Source organism: Protopterus annectens, chromosome 9.part0 (genome assembly GCF_019279795.1).
Source record: "Protopterus annectens isolate FY-2018-M chromosome 9.part0, PAN1.0, whole genome shotgun sequence".
In the NCBI taxonomy this organism is placed as follows: domain Eukaryota; kingdom Metazoa; phylum Chordata; order Ceratodontiformes; family Protopteridae; genus Protopterus; species Protopterus annectens.
This window is the reverse complement of record NC_056743.1, coordinates 956,737,781-956,765,737: the sequence shown is the minus strand read 5'-3', so window position 1 is coordinate 956,765,737 and position 27,957 is coordinate 956,737,781. Positions and strand designations below refer to the sequence as shown.

Here is a 27,957-nt window from a genome sequence, read left to right as displayed (position 1 = left end):
AACAGCACTCGGGCTATACAACTGGTAGCATGTTACAGACCACCCTCCCAATCTCAAGAACCCCACTCAGCCTTCCTGAAGACATTGGAGGATATGAATGTATCACAAAATACCATCATACTAGGAGACTTCAACTACCCAAACATAGATTGGGTACATTATTCTAGCCCTAATACCCTAGCCCAAAGGTTCCTGAAATTCATAAATTCAAATGCACTGGAACAACTGGTCACCTCTCCCACTAGAGGAGATAATATACTAGACCTGATCATCACAAACATGGGGACAAAATGCTCCACACCGGAAGTATACCCCTCACTAGTGAGATCTGACCACAAACTAATCACCCTGGATATACATATCCCACCTCCACCCCCAGCACAAAAGACCACAGTGAAAAACTTCTCAAAAGCAGACTTCACTCTTCTTAAGACTGAGATGGTATCCTTTAAGCCCACTGTGCTAGTGGATACCACATCCCACAATGCCGAATCCTTCACAAATGCTTTCTATGGACATCTCCAAGAATGCATGGATCATGCAATCCCAAACAAATCCAAGTCCCTCTCCACCAAAGGTAAGCGTCCTGTCTGGTGGACCTCAGCCATAAACAAATTGTATAACAAAAGAAGGAAGCTACTGCACATCAGAGCAAAATCCCATGAAGGGAAGACATCTCTGATCAACATTAGCAGAAAACTATGTTCTCTCATAAAAACATCCAAGGCCAACTTTGAGAAAAAAATCGCTAAGGACACTAAAGATAACCACAAAGCCTTCTTCAGCTATGTTAGAAACCTGGTGAAACCCTCAGATATGCTCAGAGTTGGTTCAAAACAACAAAAAATACACTGAACCCACAGATATTGCCAACATTCTGGCTGACAGGTTCAGTGCAAATTTCTCCCCTCCTTCACCCCCAAAAGAAGAAATACTTATCCCAGCTGAATGTAATCTCCCTGTCATCTCAGATGTCCAAGTGAGAACCGCCCTAAACAAAGCAAAAAACACAGCATCAATGGGACCTGACGGTATCCCTGGTTGCGTGTTACGTGAACTCCAAGAGGAGCTAAACCCACACATAAAAATGCTATTTAACCTTAGCCTTACTTCGGGATATGTACCTGAACACTGGCATACAGCAACAGTGGTCCCACTCCACAAGGGGGGTGCCTCTACAGACCCTGGAAACTACCGCCCCATAAGCTTAACCAGCCTGGTCTGCAAAGCTATGGAAAGAATCATTATGGAACTCATAAACAGAGACATAGGGGACCTACAGACACTTGACCCCACCCAGTTCGGCTTTGTAAAGGGCAGATCATGCCTTTTAAACCTGGTTGACTTTTTCGAAACAGTCACTAGAGCCATTGATGAGGGCAAAGCAGTCCATACAGCATACCTGGACTTGGCTAAGGCCTTGACACAATACCCCACTCAGGCATCATAGATAAGCTCAACAGCTTAAAAGTAAACCCTTATGTCACTAGATGGGTTGCAAACTGGCTAAAGGACAGAACCCATAAAGTTAAAATCGCTGGAGCAATGTCAGACTCAAAGCCAGTCACAAGTGGTGTCCCACAGGGATCTGTCCTGGGACCCCTCTTGTTTGGCATTTACTTCTCAGATGTTAAAGCAAACATGGGAGGGCTGTGGCTGACAAAGTTCGCAGATGACTGCAAACTAGGCGCCATAGTCGATACACCAGCAGACACACACATCCTACAAAAAGGCCTCACAGAAACGGACAACTGGTGCCGGAGTCACAGCCTTAAACTAAATGCCAAAAAATGTATAGTCATCCCCTTTGGGAAAAACAAAGTACCCACAAATTATCACATAGACAGCAACCCACTGAGTACGGAAAAAGTAATCCGAGACCTAGGGACCCAAGTCGACAGCGACCTCTCAGTTGACACCCACGTTGCCAAAGTGGTTAGAAAAACATTCTACCTTGCACACCTCATCATGAAGGGATTCACATCCAGATCCAAGGATGTCATTGTACCCCTATATTCCTCCCTCATCAGACCCATGATTGAGTACAATGCCCCATTTGGTATGTACCTCACCCGGCATTTGCAACAGCTGGAGAGACCACAAAAGTACCTCACCAAGAGGATCAAGAGTCTCCAACATATGTCTAATTCTGCCAGACTAAAGAAACTTCAGCTCTATTCAGTAGCATACCGCTTGCTCAGAGGTGATCTCTGTCTGACGTACAAGGCCATGTCAAATCAGGATCTGAAGGACACGCTCCACCTCAAAAAATCCAAATCCATCAGGACCACGAGAGCTAAAGAATTAAACCTCGGCACAAGTATGAATAGGACATGCTGGAGGGATAGATTCATAACCCAGAGGCTTCCCATGCTTTGGAACAAGATCCCAGTTCGTATTAGGCAGAGCCCCTCACTGTCTCTCTTCAAGAGAAATCTTGATGAGTGGATGGGAGATCGTAAGTTTACACCAGGGGTCACATCTGTGTCACTGCTAGACAGGGGCACAGTAAACTAATTCTATTATATAAGGGGACCTTCATTGTGTCACTACTAGACAGAGGCACAGTATTCTAAACTTATTCTGTACATTTTTGTACCATTTCATGGGGTGGCAAAAGCCACATCACTATGGCTAGGCTTACAAATGCCCCAGGGCAGATAGCCTAGTACTATACTATGAAACTATACTACGAAACTATGAAACACACATATATATTTTGGAGCCTTCCACAGGAAACCAGTTTAAACATTCAGTTGAAGCTGGACAACAAGGGAAGGAACAGGAAACTGTGTAAACTCTGATGCAGTTTATGTTCAGGTGTGATAGGCCAATGAGTTCTCATATGACAGAGCAATGGATGGCACAGGATGAAACTGAAGAGAATGTGTCGCAGGAAGATGCAATAGAACTTTCTCTAGAATGCTCGCAGTAAATGGAAACAGAAAGGTAAAACACCAGGTAAAACAGTTCCTTAACTCACTAGCTGAAGCACAGATAATGATATACTTCTCTTTACTACCCCTCTTGTTCACACCATACCTCCTTACCTTTTATGAAAACCAGTTTCTCACAGGATTTCAGGTCCCAAAAGGCCATACTATCACCCCAGCTGTAAATCCTTCTACCTTCAACCATACTTACAGTACCAGATCCTATCCAACATCTTGTTCAGTCTATCAACATCTCAACCCCAGGCACATTAGCTCTAGATCCAAACACTACAACAAACTAATAAACAAATTCCTGAAGTTCATCACCAAGTATAGACTCAACCTAATACTTGGTGGTGATATTCACCCCAACCCTGGCCCACTCACTTCAGATACACATACCCCCTCTACTTGTAATCTAAGCTACAAACCTACAATTAATAGGCCAACTAACTCTCTCCTAGTCTGTCATCTCAATATTAGAAGCATTAATAACAAGGTACATGAATTGCATGCACTTCTGGATGTCCACTTCCCTGAGATTCTCTGTTTATCTGAAACCTGGTTAAAACCTAACACTAAAGACAATGAAGTGTTACCACCTGGGTACAACATACACAGGCTGGATCGTGCTTCGAGGAAGGGGGGTGGGGTAGCTGTACTCTATAAATCTGAGTTGAATGTTACCATAGATGTAATACAACCTCCTCAGATTAATAATTCAGAGATTCTTGCCACCAAATTGCAATTTAATAAAAATAAATGTGTTAATATCATTTGTATGTACATTCCCCCAGGTAACAATATATCTACATTTGAAGATATCCTGCACTGGCTATCATGTCACTACCCCCAAGAAACCCTACTACTTGGAGACTTTAACATAGACTGTGGCACCTGTTCCTCAGATTTCCCAACCACCCATATTAACCTGCATGCATTTACACAAATCATATCCACCCCTACCAGGATAGGTAAACCCAACCAAAAAGAAAGTATACTTGACTGGGTACTCAAACAGTAACCCCCAACTGTACACCTCTGGTACCCTCCTTAATGGCCTAAGCGATCACCTTCTCACATATGTAATTAAACACAAAACCATTAATTCCCAACAACCCTTACTCAGAAAGGTTAGAAACAATAAAAAACTTTGACCCTGCTAAATTCCAACAAGAACTAAACTCATGTAATTGGTCTATCCTAAAACACCTACCCTTAGAGGAAGCAGTAGCATACTTTAACAACAAATTCCTTGAGATCCTTGATTTGCATGCACCTGTTCGTTCAAAGAGAACCAAGGCAAAAACTGCACCATGGCTTTCTACAGAGTCTAAACTCAAAATTACCCTTAGAAACAAAGCATGGGCTTTTTGGTGTTCTTCTAAAGACCCTCAAGATCACATTAAATACAAGCAATCCAGGAACAAAACCAAAAAATCAATTTTACAAAACAAAAAACAATACTACTGTAATTTACAGACAGTAAATCAAAATAACCCTCAGAAGTTTTGGGCAGGTTTAAATAATCTACTACATCCTGGACGAACTTCAACCCCAATCCCTGCTACTACTATTGATAAAACCCTTGAAGATGTTTCTGATAGTTTTAACCAATTCTTTACTGGGACAATTCAAGCCCTAGCTAGCCAACTACCTCCTAGCTCCACTGGTCCTGAAAGTAGCACCCCTAGAAACCTACTTGCGTTCAGCTTCCAACCAGTCGCCACTTCACTTATCCGTACCTTGATCAAAAAATTAAAACCCACTACACTTTCTGCTGATCAACTCCCTGCGGAGTACCTACAAAAATCAGCTGATGCTATTGCTTACCCCGTCTCAATACTAATCAATCAAACCATAGTAGAAGCTAAAATTCCCACCATCTGGAAAATATCCTATGTAATCCCACTTCACAAAGGAGGCAGCTCTACTGAATTCTCCAATTATAGGCCAATAGCTATACTCTCTCCACTTGCAAAGATTATGGAAAAATGTATTCATAGACAACTCATGCACCACCTAATCCAAAATCGCCTTATGGCAGACACTCAGCATGGCTTCCGTCCTCATCACAGCACTACTTCAGCCCTCCTAGCCTTTACTAACACCATAAACCATAATCGCAACAATAATTATATATCCTCAGCCCCTTTTTGGATCTTTCCAAGGCATTCGATATGGTTGATCACCAACTTTTAATCCACACCCTGCAAACATTCTGTCTAGATACTGGAGCCCTCTAATGGTTTCAATCCTACCTGAATGGTCGACAGCAGGCTGTCCTCTGGCAGAACAAACTGCCTTATGAAAAATAGAAGGCCCAGATGTAGGCCTACACCCACAATCGTAGTTGGCACTTCCTCCCTCACTAAGGTCTTGCCTTCTGGAATCACAAGCCGTGGTTCCCCCTTGACATCTATGAAGGATGCTTGCAAGGTAGCAGGGGACATGCAAGCAGCTGAATCCATACCGGTCTTTGAAGTGGACAGAGAAGAGGAATCCGACTCTGGAACCGGCCAAACCTCTGGGCCTTCATCAGCCTTGAGAGAGACATCTAATAAGGGAGACACAGCCAAAGAATTCAACCTAGCAGTCTTAGCTTTCCTCTTTGTTAGCAGCTGTACTTCTGGCCTAGAAGCACCTTCCATCGAGCACTGAGCTAAGCATTTAAGACGCTGATTCTCTAGATACATTTTGAGGGAGGAAAGGCAAGTTCTGCACATTTTAGGGACAAAGTCCTGACAAATACTGCAGGATGTATGGTCATGAGTGGCCCCCAAGCAAAACAAACACTGGTCATAGAGATCCTTTTGAGGAATATGTCTCCCACAATTGCATTTCCCCCTTCTGGATGACATTAACCACAAGTACAAAACAACCAAAAGCAAGAAAAAAACACCCCAATGGGGCACTTATCTGGGCCAAAGTACACCAGTACAACACAACAATGACTTGGGCAATCAGACAGACAATCAAAGGTTGGCGTTTGGACTGACGGCAAAGAAGTACAGAGGAGGATACGTCCGGATGTCCCTTTTATGGCCACAGTCAGGGCTTTATCCTCTACACCATGGCAGCAGTCATCATACAGTGCTTTTTTACAAATGGTATTATTACATGGTTATAATGTTGTTCAATAAGTAAAACATCAATGCCATATCCATGAGGGAACTTACAGAAAGAGAGTAAATTGATGAACAATAAGTTCTGGGATCAAGTATCACTGAAGAAAGGGACCATAATACGGAGGACTGTGTTTTGGTCTCCAGTCACAAACAATCTCTTGTGTGTTTCAGACATGGATGTCTTCTTTTAACCAGAAATCCAAACTCTGAAAGAACCCTCAAAGAAAAGAAATGTAATTCACTGCCCTACAGTAAGCTTCATTGCAGCTTACTGCAGCCCTTTTATAGCTGCTGTACCATCACTTAGCGAAATCAGGCCAGAGGCAAATGCCTGTCAGCTTGGGATGATATGCTCGACAAGCCACGATGCTTCGCTAGGGACGGCTTGCACCTGTCACCCCTGGGCTTTTGGATATTGGCAAAGGCTCTTGCTACCCCCATAGTGCCTTTTTTAGGCAAGGCTCAAAAGACAAACCCACCTCCATAGGTATCACAAGGGATAAGAAACTAAGAGTAATGCTACTCAACGCCAGAAGTCTAAACCTCAAGATGCACGGACTCGAAACTCTCCATAGCATGGAGAACATCGATATCTGTGCAGTAACAGAAACCTGGTTCAGGGCTCCCGAGAGCACACCAGCACTACCAGGTTATACCTCATACCATGCTTTTCGGGCCCAAAACTTGGACCGAACCACAAACGGAGGGGGAGTATTGATATTTAAAGATACCCACACCTCCAGGTTGGTGGCAAAGCACGAAGCATCAGAGACTATCCATGTGCAACTAACAGTGGGTAAAACTGTCTTCCAGTTTATAGCCTGCTACAGACCACCCTCCCAAACCCAGGAACCCCACTCGGCCTTCCTGAGAACACTGGAAAATATGAAGGTCTCTCCAAACACCATTACATTGGGCGACTTCAACTACCCAAACATAGACTGGGAGCATTACTCTAGCTCCAACACCCTAGCCCAGGTTCCTAGAATTTATAAACTCAAATGCTAAGGAACAACTTGTTACCACTCCCACAAGAGGGGAAAAGATACTGGACCTGATCATCACCAACATAGGGACTCTATGCTCCAGACCAGAAGTGTATCCCTCACTGGTAAGATCAGACCATAAACTAATCTCACTGGATATTCACATCCCGACCCCACCCCCTGCCCAGAAAAAACACAGTGAAAAACTTCTCTAAAGCAAATTTCACACTCCTCAAAACTAAGGTGGAATCCTTCAAAGCCCCTGGGCCTGTGGAAAATACAGCCCAGACCTCAGAATCCTTTATAAACACATTCTATGAACACCTTCAGGAATGCATGGATCATGCGATCCCAAATAAAACCAAGACCCAATCCTTCAAAGGCAGACGTCCTGTCTGGTGGACCCCAGCCATAAACAAACTATACAATAGAAGGAGGAAGCTACTAAATGATAGAGCAAAATCCCAAAAAGGGAAAGCATCACTGATAAGTATTAGCAAAAAACTACGGGCACACATAAAATTGTCTAAGGCCAGCTTTGAGAGAAAAATTGCACAGGACACTAAGGATAATCACAAGGCTTTCTTTAGTTATGTTAGGAACCTAGGTGGTAATTCCCAGATATGCTCAGAATTAGTCCAAAATGACAAAAAATACACCGAACCCACAGACATTGCCAACATCCTAGCTGACAGGCTCAGCGCAAACGCCCCCCCCTCCCCACCAAAAGGGCAAATATCTATCCCAGCAGAGTGCTGCCCCCCTGACATCTCAGATGCCAGAAGCAAAAAACACAGCATCAATGGGACCAGACGGTGTCCCGGGCTGCGTCCTACATGAACTCCAAGAAGAGCTAAACCCAAACATAAAACTACTGTTCAATCTCAGCTTTACTACAGGATATGTGCCGAAAGAGTGGCATACAGCAACAGTGGTCCCTCTCCATAAAGGTGGTGCCTCAACGGATCCTGGAAACTATCGCCCCATAAGCCTGACTAGCTTGGTCTGCAAAGCTATGGAAAGGATCATCATGGACCTCATAAATAAAGATATTGGGGACCTAGAAACACTGGATCCTACCCAGTTCGGCTTTGTTAAGGGCAGATCCTGCCTCTTAAACCTGGTTGATTTCTTTGAAACAGTCACCAAGGCCATTGACGAGGGGAAGGTGGTCCACACAGCCTACCTGGACCTCGCAAAAGCCTTCGATACAATACCCCACTCAGGCATTATAGATAAGCTCACCAGCTTAAATATAAACCCCTATGTCACTAGATGGATTGCAAATTGGCTCAAGGACAGAACCCACATGGTTAGAATTGCTGGAGCCATGTCAGACTCCAAAACAGTTACAAGTGGTGTCCCACAAGGCTCAGTCCTGGGACCTCTCTTGTTCGGTATATATTTCTCGGAGGTACAGGCCAACACGGAAGGACTGTGGCTGACCAAGTTCGTAGATGACTGCAAACTGGGTGCCATAATCGACTCTCCAGCCGACACAAGCATCCTCCAAAAGGGCCTCATAGAAACAGACAACTGGTGCCAGAGCCATGGCCTCAAGCTAAATGCCAAAAAGTGTATAGTCATCCCCTTTGGCAAAAACAAAGTGCCTACAAATTACCACATAGGTGGTAATCCATTAAGTACAGAAGAAGTAATTGGGGACCTGGGGACCCAAGTTGATAGTAATCTCTCATTTGACAACCACGTGGCCAAAGTGGTTAGAAAAACATTTTATATAGCCCACCTAATCATGAAGGGATTCACATCTAGATCAGGGGAGGTCATCGTGCCTCTTTACTCATCCCTCATCAGGCCCATAATTGAGTACAATGCCCCTTTTGGGATGTACCTTACCAGACACCTGCAGCAACTGGAAAGACCCCAAAAGTACCTCACCAAGAGGATCAAAGGGCTCAAACAGATGCCATATGCTGCCCGGTTAAAGAAACTACAGCTCTACTCAGTGGCATACCGCCTGTTCAGAGGCGATCTGTGCCTGACGTATAAAGCCATGTCCAACCCAGAATTAATGGACATGCTGCACCTCAGAAAATCCAAATCCCATCGAGCTACGCGCTCAAGAGACTTGAACCTCAGCACTGAAATAAATAGGACATGCTGGAGGGACAGATTCATAACCAAGAGGCTCCCTTCACTCTGGAATAAAATCCCAGTCCAGGTTAGGCAGAGTCCCTCATTGACTCTCTTCAAGAGGAATCTTGATGAGTGGATGGGAGATCGTAGGTTTACCCCGGGTATCACTTCTGTGTCACTGTTAGACAGAGGCACAGTATACTAACCTCAAAAAAAGGGCATAGCAAAATAAATTTAAAATGGGTGGCGAAAGCCAAACACATTCTGGCTAGGCTTATAAATGCCCTAGGGCAGATAGCCTAGTATGAACCTATGAACCTATGAACAGAACTAAGCATATGGCTGAGCAAGGAAAATCAATATAAATTAGAGAAAGAGCTGTTAAACAATTACTGAAATCACCGGGAAATGGAGAGGAAATGTTTGCCATTCACTTTGTGGACAAAATGGAGTACGTGTGTCAGGAATGTTGGCATGAAATGATGAGCTGCCAGGCAGACAGATCTACCCACAATGCCTACATGTTTTTCTCCTGAATAATGGCTAGGCTACTGGGTGGTATTAATAATAAATTGCTTGTGTTATGCTGCTTAGTGCCCAGGCATTCTGTGAAATGAGATCAGCCAGCTCTGCATGCACTAAGAAGCAATACCCGTTGAGGATACACGCATCCTTTTCTGAATCACACCCATTGCTTTGTGGCAATCAAAAGTAGAACAGAACCATCTTCTTAATTTCATATATATATACAACACGCACACACCCACACACAGACATACAGGTATACAGATATAATTTTTTGTGGCCTACAGTAGTAGTCTGATTGACAGGCTTGCTCAAAGATTCCTGTTTTGCTGTCTTTTGCCTGTATGAGTGGGGCCAACTTTGATGTGCCGGATCTCACAAATGAAGGGCTCACATTAAATGCAGCAGGCAGGGAATTCAGAGTAGTTTGAATTTTTGTACGCTAGACATAGAGCTCTCCCCTGCTGCGCAGTACTGATCTTGCTGTAACACTGGGTGCCAGGAAGAATCTGTTTTTCCTCATGTCTCAGTCCTTAGCTGAACTACATTTCTTGGCTGAGCTTGCTCTTTTGGCTCACTGTGTACATGAAGCAGACTTCCATGGCCTTCCTTTAGTTGGTACTCAGCTAAATATCTCCATCCCCTCCTCCTTTAGATGCCACTTAGCCAAATACAGCTACTCCTCTTTCCCAACACAAGGCAGTATCAGCCTTTCTTTCATACCACTCTTCCAGGCCAGTTCCTAGAGTACTTGTGTTGAAACTGGAACACATGTCATTTGGGCCACAGAGATGGCCATAAAATTAAACCACCTTTTTGGTTAGTAAAACATGATAGCTGATAAGATGCTGGACATACAAAAATGGATTAGCACCAGAAGTAATAGCATTTGCTCCTAGACTGCATAAACCTGTACTAGTCAAAGATAGGTAGCACTCCTGCAGACATAATAACTGCAGATTATTAAAACACAGATAATTATTTCCAGGACAAGAATATGTATAAAAAAGCATCTCCATAACAGAGTAACTGCAGAAGAAATAAAAGGAAAAATGGCTTGACATTGCAATTCAAATTATTTTGTCAGAATGTGGTGAATTCAGTCAGCTCCATCACAAAATGTCTTTCTTTTGTTTACTGGCTAGTATCTATTTTCTCATCCACTCAGTCCAAAAACATTGGTAAGGTGCCAAAAGACCACAATGCTGTGGCAGTCATATGCTTGATGAGAAAAGCTGTGGGCTTTCTATGATGAATTTTTTAAGCTTTCAGGCTTAAAACCACTAAATCAAAACCACAACCACACAAACAAGGCCCTGATTAATGAGTGGTAACTTTATTTAGACGCACTGGACCCCTCAAAAAATCTTGTTGTCTAGTAATACATAGCTTTAAAAGAATGTAAATCGGCCAGTGGCAAAAATGTGTATCAAGCAATAAGGTAAAAATTTTGAGTAGGCAGAGTATAGAATTGCTCTCTCAACCAGAATTAAAACATTACAAATTCAACTGTGCAGGAATAAAATTCATAATCAAAAGGATTCAGTAATGGAAAAAAATCATGACTACAAATACACAAAAATAAAAATTGCTTTAACGTATTTTATTATCTTTATCTCATAACTGTAATCAGAACTAGAGTGAAGAAAAGTCTCCGTTTTACCTTTTCACAATAAAACTCATCTCATGAGAAACCTTTTTTTCCTAATATCTTAATAATAATGTGACTTTCGGCTTTTCCCGGTTGGGGGTCGCCACAGCGGAACCCCGGTCCGCTAATGAATGATTGGCAGAGGATTTTTACGTGCTGAGTTGCTGGCCCTAATGCACAACCTTCAACGATACCCCTCCTTCGCGCATGTCTCCACACAGAAGACGCTCTAGCTGAGAATCGAACGGGACAACATTTTATTGTGAAAAAAATAAAAAAAGCATTGTTAAGTATAATGCATCCAATCCCCAATTACTGAACCATAAAGCTAATTTACATTGCATGAAACCTCATACTCAGACGTATGGTCTAAATGACAGGAAACACGGCCATTCCAGCAGGTATGCAACACCCAAGAAAACTATATTCAAAAACAAAACATGCAGACGCTCTTCTGTGAAGAAACATTCTAAGTGACATGTAGATCTGCTCTGCAGGCGTGTCGCTAGGTACAAAACACACATTAAATCAGTTCACTCACAGCACAAGATTAAAGATATTGGAGGCAATATTACAGGCTACAGCTTAAATTCTAAAATTTGACGGTTTGGCCAGTCAGGCCAGTGTTAAGTGCATATACTTAAATACTGGGTCCAGAACTTAATTTATGCGACTTAGCGGCTAGACAGACTCTGTATCCTGGCAAGCCTGCATCTAAATGATTGTGCATTATAAAAGACAAGAAGTACGTTGTTACTCTTAACGCATCACCAGGTCTCTCAATAATGTTAACTACAAGCCTAACACCAGTTTCACAAACGAAGATTTAATCTTCTGTTGGAGGAATTGGTAATGCAAATATACAGCGATTAAAACAGGATTCCATTTCCATACTGACCAACACAAAAGAGTTAAACCACAAGATCATATTAAACAGTCTGCTACCATTGCACAGCTGCTGCCGTCAGGTAAGTGTGCCAATCGTTATACCCTGCTATAGCAGGAAAAGACTATGAGCGAAAAACTTTCTTTAAAAAAATGGACAGTTGAGCGATATGATATGAGCAACAGACGTACAAAAATGTATACACTTTTTAAAACTTTTGAATTTACTGCCAAAAATAATACTTATCTAAAAAAAATGCAGAAAAACTAGCGAGCACCATTTGAAGCAGGGGAACCAAACTACTCACTATATTATTTCACAGGGAAGCAAAACAGGAGTGGAGTATAGGTTTGCAGGCATTTTTAAGTAACTCAGTATCGTGGGTGGGATTGTGAGTACGTCATGAGTGATGTCACAAAAACGGGAGGTGATTTCCCAAGTGAGTGACAGTGTTTCAGCTTCGGTCCGAGGCAGAAATGCAGTTTAAGAAACGAGCCAGTGCCCCTTTAACACAGCCAGTTGCTAAAGTGATATTATCCAGATCTAAAACCATCATTGTCCCCTTATATTCAGCATTGATTAGGCCAATTATTGAATTCAGTGTCCTGTTTGAGATGTAGATCACTGGATATATCAGACAACTAGAAAAAAACTCCACTGGCTTAAAAACCATAATTTACAAAAAGACAGCAGAAGCACTGTCCCTTTAGTCAATATCTTATAGACTTGTGAGGGGAGATCCACAGTTTGCCTACCATGTCATTATGGGCACAGTGGTCCTGAGTCTTGTATCTCTACAAATCACATAGTCTCACAAATACCAGGCAGTCTGATACATTATCTTGCTTCAACATGGAACTGGATGATTGAATGGGTATTGACAAATTCACCTGCCCTAGCCCTGCTTGAAAAAGGAGGTATGGTCTAATGGTGGATACTGACAAGGCATAAACATTTGCAAGAATGGGTTGTCTTGTATTTCCTATGATCCTTTGCGGAGAATGTTGCAAAGAGATAGAGAATGTTATCAAAGAAATTCATTCAGATCAGTAGAGCTACAGTGTCAGTTTTCACAAATGCGTCCGCCGTATATTACAAAGGCTTAAAAAAGAGTGTTTATATTAAAAAAATACATTGTAGATGAAAGGAGTATATACCGCATTTATTTATCCAGATATGTTGAGAGTCAGTACTAGTAATATCTCACTTATCTTCTCTCCCTTACCTGAAGCTTAAAGTGAACTCACAGCAATGGGCATTCTAATCTGGTTTTAGTCCACTTCTAGTCAGATAATGCTACCCTTTACTGCATTTCTCCCATGCATTGCATTAAGTTGAATATTTATTTATTTATTGTCTTTTATTAACCAGGATGATCTGACTGGGCACTCAGAACCATTTTCAGCATAGGCCAGAGAGGAAAAGTTCCATCATAAAGACAATATACTTTTTTTCTCTTGGGATACTGTTTTTTTTTTTAAAACAGTTTTAATTTCCTTTTCTGAGTATAACTGTTTATTAACATTTTAGTAATTTATGCTGCAATAACACAATAAATTATTCTAGAGTTAAACTTCCCCAAAATTAATCATTTTAACAATTTGAAATCCAGCTATGTCTTAATTTTATTTTAAAATTGTTAATGTTTTTAACAGGGTATTTATCTTAAATGTCTTTGACATTTAACAGGGCGGTATAAGTACATTACAGTTTTAGCATACTTGGAAAAAAAGATTTCAACTGTTTTCTTTCTGAAGAAGAACAGTTACCAGAAATTAAATTATAGACTTCATGCTAGGAATGGTACAGTACAAGACACATACTGTGTCTGCATAACTAAATGTGTGCCAGTACTTATCTGAAAAGAATGTGAAATGTGTATAAAACAGTACTCAAGAATTTTAAATAGTTTTTGTTTCCATTTAATATAATCAGACTAGATTTAGTGTTGGTATACTGTATATACCATTTATTGAGTGACTGTTTCTTCATTAAATACATTAGAACTAATAGAACTAAACAATGTGGCAGATATACTGTTAGGAGTATAACATTTACTCATAAATGTAGGTCTATATAGGTGAAAAGCAGCCTCTGGATTCACAATTCAAGTTCAAAGTGCTATTCTGTTAAAAATATATTGCTAAGGAAGTTTCTGAATGTATAGCATATTCACAATTCACCCTACCTAGGGAAGTCATACACATAATCCACATATTTAACCTTTCTTCAAGAACTAATATTCCTAAAATGTAACCGTTCCTGTTATATATATATGCATATCACTTAACAATTAGATGATTCCTATTGTATTGTTTGCCTAGAAGACATTTTAACTTGAAAATATTAGTCATTAATAATGACATACTGTTTATGAAAAAGATAATAAATAATGCTACAAAGGTAATACACTCAGACTCTTATAATGTATAATGAGACACTTAAGCAAGAATTTGTGGATATTCTGGCTCTGTATCTGTACAGAAGTGGTATCCAATGTAAATGTATAGAACTATAAACTGAAGTAATTTCCAAATCAATGCACATGACCTATGTGAAATATTTTAGGAACTAGGATAGGCAGCTCATTTTAAAGAATGTGAGAGATTAAATGGATGTACTTTTTAACACATTGAAAAAAAATTACTTTTAACTTAGTTTTACTTAAAATGGTAAACAACTTGCAGTTAAGAAGCAACTAAGCAGGTTGCAAAACTTACTAATGAAAGTAGTTGAGGAATACAAAAATGTATAGGGTAAGTACTTAGGTGAATATTTAAGGAATTATTTTATTCAAATATAAATCACGATCAAATGATCTGTAGAAAATGTGACAAGTTAGTTAAAACATGACTTGTGATTGGTTGTGGAGTAAAAATATGACTGATGATTGACTGTGGACCATTTCAGCAAAACTCAGCTATCTGCAAATGATTTGACTGTGTTCACATTTGTCTGACATTGCAACATATCTTTCCTGGGAGCATATTTTGTTAAGAGGGTGGCACAAATGGTTTCTGCTTGCAAGTGGGTGGAAAGATCACACACAAAAATACTTGGGGATGTTTTTTTAACGGTCATTGTCAAATTTGGTCATACCAGCTCAACCTCAGTAAAGTAGGTTGTAGTCAAGTTTACAACATTTCTAAAAATAGAGGAATACCAGCACTGCATTATATCTTCCAAGAGAGACAGATATTCTGAAGGTAGTGAAGGTGCTTAAAACAACAAAAGTATAGATTTGGACAATATTTGAGTATCATTTTACTGAACCTTCTGCAGAAAAATCAAACCCATGTACTATTTGTTTAAGTTATATTAAGCATTCTTTTTGGGAATAGTCTACTTTATTGCAACAAGCTAGGAGCAGCTAATAAGAAAAAGTAACAAACAAGAAACTAGTAGTGTTTATAGACTAGTATTATAATCTTAAATATAAAACATTAATAAACATGCTAAGGAACCAGTACTAACACTGGAAACTTTTGTCCAATTTCACTTTAATTTGCTTTGAAAGAAAATTTTCTCCAAACAGATTGTTTGCAATAAGTAACATTCTTCGTCTAGAAGAGTGTATATTACTATTCTACTAACATTGTCTCATGAGCTGCAAGTTTGACCTTCAATATTTTAAAAAGAGCTTGGTACTTTTAGCCTGTCAATCACGCAGGCCGCGCGAAACTGGGGGGTTGGGGTTAATAGACATCAACAAAAAACATGAGCTTTTTTATTTCATTTTTGTTACTTTGACATGTCTGACTCATGTTATATGCAGTATAGCTAAAACGTCTCTTTATTTTAATTAAGCCTATACCACTTCAATGTTTTAAAACGTTATAACTGATCTCGCACCATTTCGTGAGAGCTATAAGTCCTTCACAAAACATGCATATATCTTGACATGCCATCCACGCAAGCACACATACACACACATTCAGAAATGTAAGCAAATATACACGCACACTTCTATTATTTTATGTTTCTGTTACACTCGCTAAACAGCAAAAGTGCTGTTTAGTGAGTGTAAAATAACGGCTAGAATGATCTCACTCGCATGTACACACACACTCATGCACACAGTTCTAATTTTTTCTTTATTTTACACTCGCTAAACAGCATTGCTTAGCGAGTGTAAAATAATAATGGCAGCTAGCGTTAGTATGTGAAGCTTTCGCTCAAGCTCCATAGCTCTACTGTAATCCTTTGATCTCAAGTGTCCAGATTTTCACAGTATATCCAGCTTTTTGTTTCATATTATTAGTCAGTTCCTGATAAAATTTGTGATTTTTTGATATGTCTCTGCGATGTGCTGTTGAGTGACTAAAAATGACATACATTTCAGTTTCGGACACCATATAGTTCAGAAAAATACATGTTACCACTAATCCTGTTATTCTAGTAATGCTCCAAGTTAATAAAAGCAATATTTATATTTTTAGGCCTTAGTCTCCCCCATTATCTCAGCTGTTGTCCAGACTTCTAGTCTTAAGAGTTTGAGTGGTAACCCACAATGTAATCTCCCTAAATTTCACGGAACTGTTGCTACGGCAACAGAAAATAGGACTTATGGTGATGGTGATAGGAACGTAAAGTGAGGGTTTCATTGAGGATGGGAACTGAAGAGAGACTGGGGAAGAGGATGTACAAGTAAAACGACACTGGGCAGGAATTGTGTGACGTTTTTAAAGTGGGTGTTACTTTGGTCGGATTAAAGTTGGTCCCAAATTTTAAACACTGGGATTGCCCTTTAAGGAAAGCCCCTGCCAGACCATGTCAACTCTAAATTGTTGGATGCCTCTTTGCACAAAGATAACTTATTTGGCGCTAAGGCAGAAGAGGTCTTAACTCATTCACTCCGGAGCAGCTCAGAAAAAGCTGCCTGCTTAATTCCACCATAGGAACAACAGTGCAGCCTGAGCTCATTTTCAGAAAATCCATTTGTATTACTATACAGAAAACAAATGTTCATAACTCTTTAACTATAAGAGCTACACTAAAAATGTAAACGCGAAAGTTGTTCAGCAGACACTGACCTTTCCAACAGTGTAAATGTTGATAGTGCATATCAAAGTCATTATTAAATATTTGGCAAGGAATGCTGATATTGTGCAAGTGTTTTACCTTTTTGGAAAAGCAAAGCACAATATCTTGGTCTATGTACCATGCAGACCCATACAATTTGAATTTAATTTGTTAGTATGAATGTCAGCTTTCCTTCTGGGCATCACTTCAGCCAGAAGAGTCTCTGAACTGCAAACACTCATGGCTGTGGAGCCCTTCATCATCTTCCATGCAGAGTATCCCTCAGAACTAACCCATCCTTCATGCCCAAGGTGGTGTCCAGTGTAGCTCTCAACCAATCCATTCATTTGCCCACCTTTTTTCCTAATCCCCAGAACAAGGGGGAACGGATTCTTCACTCTAGATGTGCACAGATAGCTCAGATTCTGTCTAGACAGGACTAAATCCTTCAGAAAGTCTAATCAATTGCTGGTTAGCTTTTCTACAGGGGCAGAAGGCAAAGCCATCTCCAAACAAACCATTTCCAAATAGATAGCACACTGCATCCATTTCTGCTACAAACAGCATTGAAAGCCTTCCCCCAAGGGGGTCAGGACACTCTCCACCAGAGCAGCCTCAACCTCTTCAGCTTTCCTCAGAGAAGTCCCCACCAGGGACATACTGGAGGCTGCCACCTAGACATCTGTTCACACTTTTACCAAGCATTACCAACTGCCTCTCTTCTCCAAATCTAGGGCAGGGTTTGCATGTGCAGTCTTGCAGGGCATCCTAGCCAGCCCCTAGTTTCCTTAACTGCCTCCAACCTTTTCCTCAGCTTTGGGAATCAAACCAAATGTGATGACTGCAACAGTGAAACATGAAGAACATAGTACAGTTGTGTACACTTACCATAAATGTAGATGTTCGAGTGTATTCACTGTTGCAGTCCTGGTTTCCCTACCTCCATTCCCCTTTCTTCTCTTTCTCCTTTTATTACCATTCTAACTTGTTGTTCTCCTTTCCTTACAAGTGACATTTTGGTATTTATTTTCCACTGGTGGGGTTTCTTCCACCATAACCTGGCCCCCTGCTTGGGGGCTCCTGACAGGTTAGGGAAGAAAACTGATGTAATGGTGTTGGCTGCCTTACTTTATACTACTGACAACCTGACGTCAGTCTTCAAGTGACAGCAACTGATGCAGAAATACTAAGTCTCTGGTATTCGGGCCGTCCGAGGGCTGCCCTGGCAGGGATAATCCAAATGTGATGACTGCAATAGTGAATACACTCTAACATCTACATTTATGGTAAGTGTACACAACTGTACTTTTTGGGCTGTGAATTACCAGATCCATATGACCATGTATGTTTTAGCCCTTTCTTTCTCAGGCTTTTCAGGTTGTTTTAGATCCTCCAGACTCTGAAAGCTTTGTCCCTTTCTTTGTTGGGGTCTTCTTCTCAAGTGGCCTGCTATTCCATTAAGTGCAGTTATGATGCAGCTGATTCTTCTTCTAGGGCTGCTGCCTTTGGCTAGGTATTGAGGTGTTATTCTTGGCTTTGCTTTCAGCCCTTGTCTGATGATATTAAGGCTAAATTGTAGATATTCTTATTGACAATAAAAATCTCTTTAGTTCTGCTGCTGCTGAGCTTAAGTCTGTTCAAGAGCCATGCAGGAATTGAAACACATTTTTGTTTCTCCTATTCCTAAATTTCAGAGGAATTATCCTTCTAAACCTGCTTTTGTCCTTAGACAGTCTCACCCTCCTTCCAAGGATAAAAAGAGTTCTACGAGACCTCCCCCTGCTAAGTCTACTCAGACTACTACTACTCAGAAGCCTCCTTTTCCAGACAAGCCAAGTTCTGTTCGACTATCTTCTTCCCTGTCTTCTAAGTCAGGTGTCTTTTATCTATTCATCTTTCGCTGTCTGTTCGCAATTTGTTAAGGATCACTCAGCATACTTGGGTTCTGCCCATCATTCATCAGGGGTATATCATGGTGTGGAAATTTCTTCTTCCTTTTCTAGACATTCCTCAGCTTCCTCAGGAACAGCTGGCATATTTTCAGATGTGCTCCTGAGCCTGTTGTGTCGGGGCACCATCTAATTAGTGTCCCCTTCTCAAAGGTGGGAAGTTTTATTCAAGGATGTTTTTGGTCCCCAAGAAAGGAGGCAGCTGGAAATCCATCCTGATTCTTTAACAGCTTAGCATCTTTCTGAAAGTTCCACCCTTTCAAATATGCTCTCCAGGCCCTGTTTCCTCCTCTTCTTTCTCAGGCTTTCTTAGTTTCCCTTGATCTCGGGGATGCCTGTTTTCACTTCCCTATTCGTCCCCTTTTCTTGAAGGTTTTGCATTTTCAGTTCTCTGCTTTGCCCTTTGGCCTTCCTACTGCCCCAAGGGCCTTCAGTAAATGCCTCACTCCAGTGATTTCCTTTTGCAGGATGAAGGGGATTCAGATTTTTCCCAACTGGGTGACCTGCTCATTCATAATTCTTCTCAAGGGACTCCGCTCCAGCACCTTAATTTTGCTATTTGCCTTCTGCAAAGTCTGGGATTTACTATGAATCTCCGGAAGCCCTTCCTCACTCCTTCTCATGATCATATTATTCTAGGGTGGATGCTTCAGACCATTCCTATGCTGGCATCCCTGCCGTCTCCCAATGCTCTGACTCTAATTGCTTATTTTCAGTCTCTTTTCTGTCTGGTCTCAGTCTCCACCAGGGAGTATCTAAGGGCCCTGGGTTACATGGTTTTCATTATACCTATGCTTCCTCTAGCCAGACTCCATATGAAGAAACTTCAGTGGGCACCTGAAGTGAGTTTGGCTTCAGCATTCTCATCCTCTGTATTTTCTATGTCCTCTTCTTCCATGCTTCAAGCTAGATTTTCAGTAGTGGACCCACCACCTGTTTCTCAATTCTGGTCTTCCTTTTCAGCCACCACTCTCCTCTCAGGAACTGTTTTAGAGTCCCAAACATGGGGTGGGGTTTGAAGGTTTAGGGCCTTTGGTCAGTTTGCCAGAAGGTAGACTGCATCAATCTCAAGGAGATGACAACGCTCCTTCTTGCCCTTCAGGCCTTCCATTCTCTGTTTCTCCCAGGTCCTTTCAAGATCTTTACAGACCATACCACAGCAATGTGGTACATCGTCAAGGGAGAGAGGACATGGTCTTACCTGCTATGCAGACTAGCTCTTCAGGTTTGGGATCTAGCTGACCAGTATCAGGTCACTTTTCATGCAGTTTATATTCTCTCAAAGCAGAACATAGTGGCAGACTATTTGAGCAGGTCCATAACACAGACTCACAAGTGGATGCTTCACAGAGATGTGTTTCTGGACATTGTCCACCAGTGGGGTACTCCTCAAGTAGATCTTTTTGCCTCCCCTCTGAACAGACAACTTCCTCTCTTTTGCATCAGAGTCCCATGTCCTCTGGCTTGGAAGGTGGACACCCTCTTTTTCTCCTGGAAGGGGATGTTTCTTTATGCCTTCTTTCCCCCTCCTCTCATACCGAGAGTCCTGTTCAAGATAGAACAAGACTTTCCCAAAATCTTATTGGTGGCCCCCTTTTGGCACAGACAGCATTGGTTCCCTCTTCTTCTGCACTTAGACAAGGGCAGTCACCACAAGTTGCCTCACAGGGTGGACCTACTCACACAAGACAAAGGGTCTCTCATCCATCCCCACCTGTCCTTACTTCAGCTGACACTGTGGGTAGCAGGGTTTTGATCCCTTTTAAGCACCCTTTTCTAAGGATGTGCTTTGGGTTCTGCAGGAGGCCAGGAAGCCCACTGCCAAAAAATCTTTTGTCCAAATGGAATAGATTTTTTTGTCTGGTGTCTTGCTCGTAACCTGGTTCCCTGTTCTGTGGAAGTTCCTTTGGTTATCTCTTATTTGTGTGATTTGCTTAGTGATAGGTTGGCGTACTCTTCAGTTAAAGCCCCACTTTCAGCTATTTCTGCTTGTCTGCCTTTGAGTCCTCCTTTGACTTCTGTTTTTGAAGTCCAAGTCCAACAATTTCTTTAAGGCATCCTTTATATTGGGCCACAAAGGAAATATATTACTTCTTCCTGGGACCTTAATTTTGTTCTTGAAAAATTGACTCATTCTCCTTTTGAGCTTGCAGCTTCAGCTTCCCTACAGAGTTATACTTTGAAGACTGTTCGTCTTTTGGCCCTCACTTCAGCTAGAAAGAAGTTTGAGCTTCAAGCCCTTATGACTACCTTCTTTTTAAGTTTTCCATAGGGACAGGATGTCTCTTCTTACTGATCCTTTTTTTATTCCCAGTGTGGTTTGAGTTGTCTGTTAATCAGTCTGTTCATTTGCCCACTTTTTTTCTCTTCTCTGCCGTCTGTTAGCGAGAGAGTTTTTTGCACCTTGGATTTGTATAGACAACTCTGATATTATTTGGATAAGAGTAAAGTCATTCGTACGTCTGAGCAACTTTTTGTTTCTTTTCATCCTAGGTCTTTACATTTGACTGTTTCTATGCAAACTATTTCTTCCTGGATCTTTAAGGCCATTTCTTTTTGTTGCTCTTTTAATGGGAAAAGCCTCCCTTTTTTTTTTTGTTAAGGCTCATTCTACCAGGGCTATGGCTTCTTCTGGTGGTGTTTTTTTAAAGGATTCGCTATTCAAATTGGTCATTGTTTCCAGGGCAAGGCCCGTCTTTGCTAGAGCTATCCTGTATGTTTTTCTGGAGGGTTCTTCTGGGCCTTCATCCTCCCAACTTTCCTCTTGAGTTTTGCAACTCTCCTTTTAGTGAGGAATACTGCAACAATCTTACCATAACAGTAGATGTCCTTCTCTTCACTGTTGCAGTATTGCCCCCCCCCCCCCAAACACACATTTCTTTTTCTCCCTTTTTTCCCCTTTCTGGATGCACATGCTTCTCTTTTTCCTTGGAATGTTCTCCCTCCAGGGACTCTTCATTTCAGAGGTTTGGACGTGTGTAGATCACCTTTATGCCTTACTCTGTAAGTGGAGAGTATACGTTTGACGTATGACATCCCTATAGCAACATAAGACTTTGGTATACTGAACTAACGTCGGGCTGCCCTTGGCAGGGGACCCTTTAGTGAGGAATACTGCAACAGTGAAGAGAAGAATATCTACTGTTAGATTTTTCACAACTGCACTTTTTATGGAAAGGAAGCAGACATTTAATAACAGAACAGTGATGATTCAAAGAGAATTAGAGTGTAAGGTGATACTGATATTGTTGGGGAGTCTTGATGCAGAGAAAGCATTTGATAAGGTCTGCTGGATGTTACAAGTAGAGCAGTGGTGACATTTGTGTTCCCTGTTAGGAAAAATGGGGTTAAAAAAGAGGATATAGGAAGGGTCATAGGCAAAACTAAGATATTGGGCTTCTGCCTGACAATCTGTGTTTGAATAGAGAAGCAAGGCAGGGAACTTATTCACGATTCTTTTTAAGTACCAAAGAAAATGGGACTGAAGACCAAGTTTATATCACAGCAATCTAAATCTGTCAGTTCAGTACAGTTCCGAATGGTCATGGTTCAGTCCATCAACCCGTTCCTGCACAAGGACAACTGGATGTGCTCGATAGTACGCATTCTGAAGATAAATGAACAGAATATCCAGTAGATAGCTACGCTTCCAGTTGGGATTCAGTCATTAACTTTTCAGAGCTCTACCCATTGGTCTCACCACAGACCCCAGGGTGTTTACTAAGAGTATGGCAGTAGCAGCAGCTCACTCATTTGAGACTGCAGGGATTCCAGATCTTTCCATTTTTGGCTGATTAGCCCATAACTGCTTCGGCCAGGCATCGTCTGATTCAAGCTCAAGACTGCATACTTCAGTTATGCTCTCGTCTAGGGGATTTCTGTCAGTTTACAACAAATCTCATCTCGAACCAACACAGATATTGGAATTCAGTGGTGCCTTACTCAATATGTTCACTCAGACAGCCCCTCTCCTTCTGCCCAGAGTTCAAACTGTTCTGTTCCAGGTCAAAAAGGTCATTCAAAGTCCTTATCTTTCAGGTCAACTGATCCTCCAAGCTTTGGAATCCATGTCAGTGGTAATCATTCTGTTACCACTTGCAACTGAGTGGTCCATTCTCTGTCAACCGTTATCCAGTCAGGTCAAAATAATGCAAGCTTGCAAAAATTACCTTCTGTGGTAGATAACTCCGGTCAAGTGCAAGAGGGTTGTCCTTTTGTTCTCCCCCAGCCTGTGTTTGGGTGGGGATGGGGCACTTTTTGGGAAAGACTGCCCAAGGCATGTGGTCTCCCAAAGAAGCCACCATTCATATAATTGTCCCAGAAATGAGAGCTGCCTTTAAAGACACTGTCCCCACTGGGACTTTTGTGATCTATACGGACAATGTCAGTGGTCTGGTACATCAGCAAAGAAGGGGGAACCAAATCTTATCCTTTTTGTTGAGAAGCTATGAGAGTATGGCAGTGGGCAATCTCATCCAGTCATTTTCTGATAGCAACTAACATTCTGGGGAAGTCCAGTGTGATTGCAGACAAGTTAAACAGGTCTATTCTTATGCCTCACGAGTAGGCTCTCAACATAAAAGTGGCAGAGAGGATTTTCCGCTGATGGTGTTAACCATGCTGAGATCTCTTTGCATCTCCCCTCAGCATCAATTGGAATATTCTAAAAGTTCTTCCCCATTGATGAGGCTGTTGAGTTTTTCACTTCCACATGCCTAAATACCTTAAACAAACTAGCCGCAGTAAGACAAAAAAAGAGTTAAAACTAAGCATGCCATATGGCTCTCTAAAGATACCAACCAAATCATGACTGTCAGGGACAAAATATGTAAAAAACAAGGCAAAAGCATAAGAATACCTCAGATCTCCAACAATTTAGACAGCTACATAATCAAGCCAAGATAGAAAAGAATATTGTCTGAACTTTCAAAAAAATTACAAACAAAATCCAAAGAAATTTTGGAACTCCATTTCGTCTCTAATTAACCCTGGTACAAAAAAACAGCCCATGCCCATTCCCTGAGAAAACCGCCATTGAAACAGCCACCCTCTTCAATTCACATTTCATTGACACAGTAGCCAAACTTACCACTACTTTTCCCCAAACTAAGTCTGATACTCTCACCCACCAACACCTCCCCTTGAGGATTCAGCTCCCTACCCATCCACCTTTTCTTTCTCCTCTGTTCCCATTACTATCAAAACTAAATTTCTTTTCAAACTGAAACCTGGCTCCTGTGTCCCTGACAACTTGCCTCCAGAATACCTCCAAATGTCAGCAAGATCCATCACCTATCCCATCAGCATACTTCTCAACAGATCCCTCCAAGAGTCCTTTGTTCCTACCATATGGAAAAAAAAGTATATATTCTTCCACTCCATAAAGGTGCTAATAACATGCACATTTCTAATTTCATATCCATTGCCATTCTCACTACTCTGTCCAAAATCTTGGAAAAATGTATCCATTATCAAATTCTAAATTATCTGCTGCTTAACTATCTCCTCTCCTCAACTCAACGTGGGTTTAGGCTTGGCCACAGTCCTACTGCTGCTCTTATTTCCTTTATGGACACTGTCAATCAAGCTAGAAACAATGGTAAATTTGTATCCTCTGTTTTTCTCGACCTCTCAAAAGCCTTTGGTAACGGTTTCCCACCCTCTACTCCTCATTAAACTCTCTACCCTAGGTATCTTCCCCCAACTCTAAACTGGTTCACTAACTATTTAAAATGTAAACAACAATCAACTAGATCGCTGTCCTCTTTCTCTCTGTTTCTTGAGTCTTCTATAGGCGTCCCCCACGGGTCCATCTTAGGACCCCTTCTCTTCAGTATTTTTATAAATGACTTCCACAGCAGTCTCAAAAATGGAACTGTTGTACAATGCACAGACAATTCAATCATTATTTGCTCTGCCCAATCAACAGCAGAACGTCTGCTGTTAAGCCAGAATGGCTTTACCATCTTTGAAACATGGATTGCTAATAATCATCTAGCTGTAAACCCAAACAAAACTAAATCATTAATATTTACTCCTAAGAAAAGCCTCTCTGTTAACGGCAGATTTCACCATTCAGTCTCAAACATAACACTACCATAGAGGTCGTCTCCCACACTAAATTACAAGGAGTTATTGATGAAAACCTGACATTTGGCCTTCTCATCCACAATAATATCAAAAGCGAACTGTAAACTTGGCACCCTATATAGACATAAATACCATCTTAACTGCTCTACTAAGCATACTCTTGCCTTAACCTTTCTCCTGCCTTCTCTCCCGTATGGTATTCCTCTCCTTACCAATATCCAGTGCTCCCTAAAAACCAAGCATGACTTGTGTTACAGCAGGGTTGCCAAGTTTGCAACCAACACAAAATAGTCTTCCATCATTGCATTGCTCTAAAATCACCTAACTGGCTCAAACTTCCACATTATCTGTTCTACCTACAGCTTATCACAGCTCACAAAATCATTGACAAACCCTCAAGTTGCCCAGCCCTTTCTTCCACTGGCATTCTGGCCGGCCGAGGGCTACTCCAGCAAGGATAACCCAAATGTGATGACTGCAACAGTGAAGATACTCGAACATCTACATTTATGGTAAGTGTACACAACTGTACTTTTCATTGATTGCTAGGCAGCCAAGGCTCTCCTCCCCTGTCCGTCACATTCTTTTATGATCCCACAAAGCTTCCACCAGGAAACTTTACAAAAGTGAATGTAAAATATTTGTTGTTTGGATACATAAGAAGTATTTAGATCCTTTTCCAGCACTGATTCCTAAGTTTCTTGACTTTTTAGGGACAGTTTTCAATGAAGGTGCTGGCCGCCTGTAATATGAGTACAATTAGCTCCAGTTTCTAATTTTCATGTAGGAGTGAATAATTCAGCCTTAGCATCCTCCAAACCTTGCAAAGCTTTTCTCAGAGGAACTTTCCTGCTTAGATGTCTGTTAAAAGATCCCGCTCCTCCTTGGGATTTAAACATGTTATTTTGCCCCATCTCGCTTTCGTTCCTGCTGGTTGGGTTCGGAGCCGATCCTCGGCTCCGATTTTGCCGATTTACTATAGCTCGAGAGCTTTTACTGGCTCGAGGCTACCCCTTATCCCAACATGCCTAGCGGCAGCTACCCAGATCTCATTTGCCGCTTGCAGCATCAAGATTGCTACTACTGGCTCAAGCTAAGTACTTTGTGGGTTTTTTTTCTATTTATCGCTGTTTTTCTAATTTTTTGTTGTTGTATTGACTCTGAGTACTATCCCCAGTTAGTTTAACGACCCCTTTCTCTGCTTGTTGTGGTGCTTTTGGCCGTCATTTTTTCTCCTCAGGCCTTGCTTTTCCCTTAGAGCCAGTTTAAATTAGATGGTTCTTTCTTTTTCCTCACCCTTTTCTGGGATTGCCGTTTTAAGTTAGAGGCTCTTCTATCGGGGGAGTTGCTGTTTAAGTTAGAGGCTCTCCCCTTAAAAAAAAAAAAAAAAAAAAAATGTTCCTTTTTTGTGTGCTGTTAGCTGATAGCTTTCTGTTTTTTTCTGGTGGTGTGAAAATTTCCTTCACTTGTGTTGACCGTGACTAAAGAGTCGAAACCCTCTGGGGTTAAAAAATGCGACTCGTGTTGCCAGAAAATGTCCCTTATGGGCGGGCACACGAGTTGTGTTTGTTTAGGGGCTGTTCACCTGCAGGACTGTTGCTCGATCTGTCATGCTTTCAGTTTCAGAGTCCTGCAGGAGAGAGAGCAAATAAGCTTTTTTTTTTATGTGGCCTCCTGAAGAACCCTCAAGATTCTTCGTCTCAGGGTCCTCAGCCAGCCAAAGTGTCCGAGAAACACTCCAAGCCATCGGTTCCGAGTTCGGAACAGACGAACATCACTGAGAAGCCTTTGGCTCTGTCGGCTCCCAGCATTGGCTTCGACAAAGCTAAGTCTTCGGCGGCTCCATCTGTGTCTTCGGAGCCAGCCCGGACTCATAAGAGATCAGAGTTTCCTTCTTTGGAGCCAGTATGCTCTGCTCCACAATCTATTCTCCTGTAACCTGGAGCAGGCAGTCACCTGTCCTCTTCACAATCCTGTCAGTCCTCCAGACTTTCAGATCACGACGTGGAGAGAGTGGTCAACAGACTCCTCAAGTCACAGGCACTTACTAAATTACCTTCTAGCCCAGCCCATAAGGAAATGGCTCCTTCGGCCTTCCCAGCTTCTCCATCGATTACTCCTCTGACTTTCTTCAGCTTGTAGCCAAAGTGCATGGAGGTCGTGGTGGTGGAATCGTCAGCTCTGGTTTCTTCTCCCTTATATGTTCCAACGACCGCTCCCATCAGCTCAATGTCTCAGTCCGTCGAGGGATATGGGTGCCGAACCTCTCTCACCTGCTCCGAGGGGGGGGAAGTGGCATCAGATCCTTGTCTGACCACACTCTCCCTTTTGAATCTTCGGCGCCGGTGAGCTCTGCTCCTACATTGGCCTCGGAGCCATCGCTCCCGGTTCGAAGGCGATCTCCAGTCTCTTCGGAGCCGACTGCTCCTTTGACTCGGGACCATGGCACCTTCACGGTAATGAGACTGCTCCACCCTTGGCTCCATTGGCTCCTTTTCCCTCGGTGCCTGTGCCTGCCTTTGTCCCTCCTCCAGCCTCCAAGTGTCGGGAACCTGTGCCCCAGGACGCCCCACTGGGTAACCCCACCTCTTCCGAAATCTCCCCAGAAGATTCTGAGGAGGTCCCTTTGAAGAAGAAATATAAGAGGAAGCATCTAGACTCCCCTGAGGCTATCACTTTGGATACAGACT

At 41.9% G+C, this 27,957-nt stretch overlaps 1 protein-coding gene across 6 annotated transcripts in view; it reads left to right on the top strand.

The window, feature by feature from the left end:
* Positions 1-27,957, top strand: part of UBQLN1 (ubiquilin 1) — a 1,666,336-nt gene that overhangs the window by 836,203 nt on the left and 802,176 nt on the right. The window lies entirely within an intron of this gene.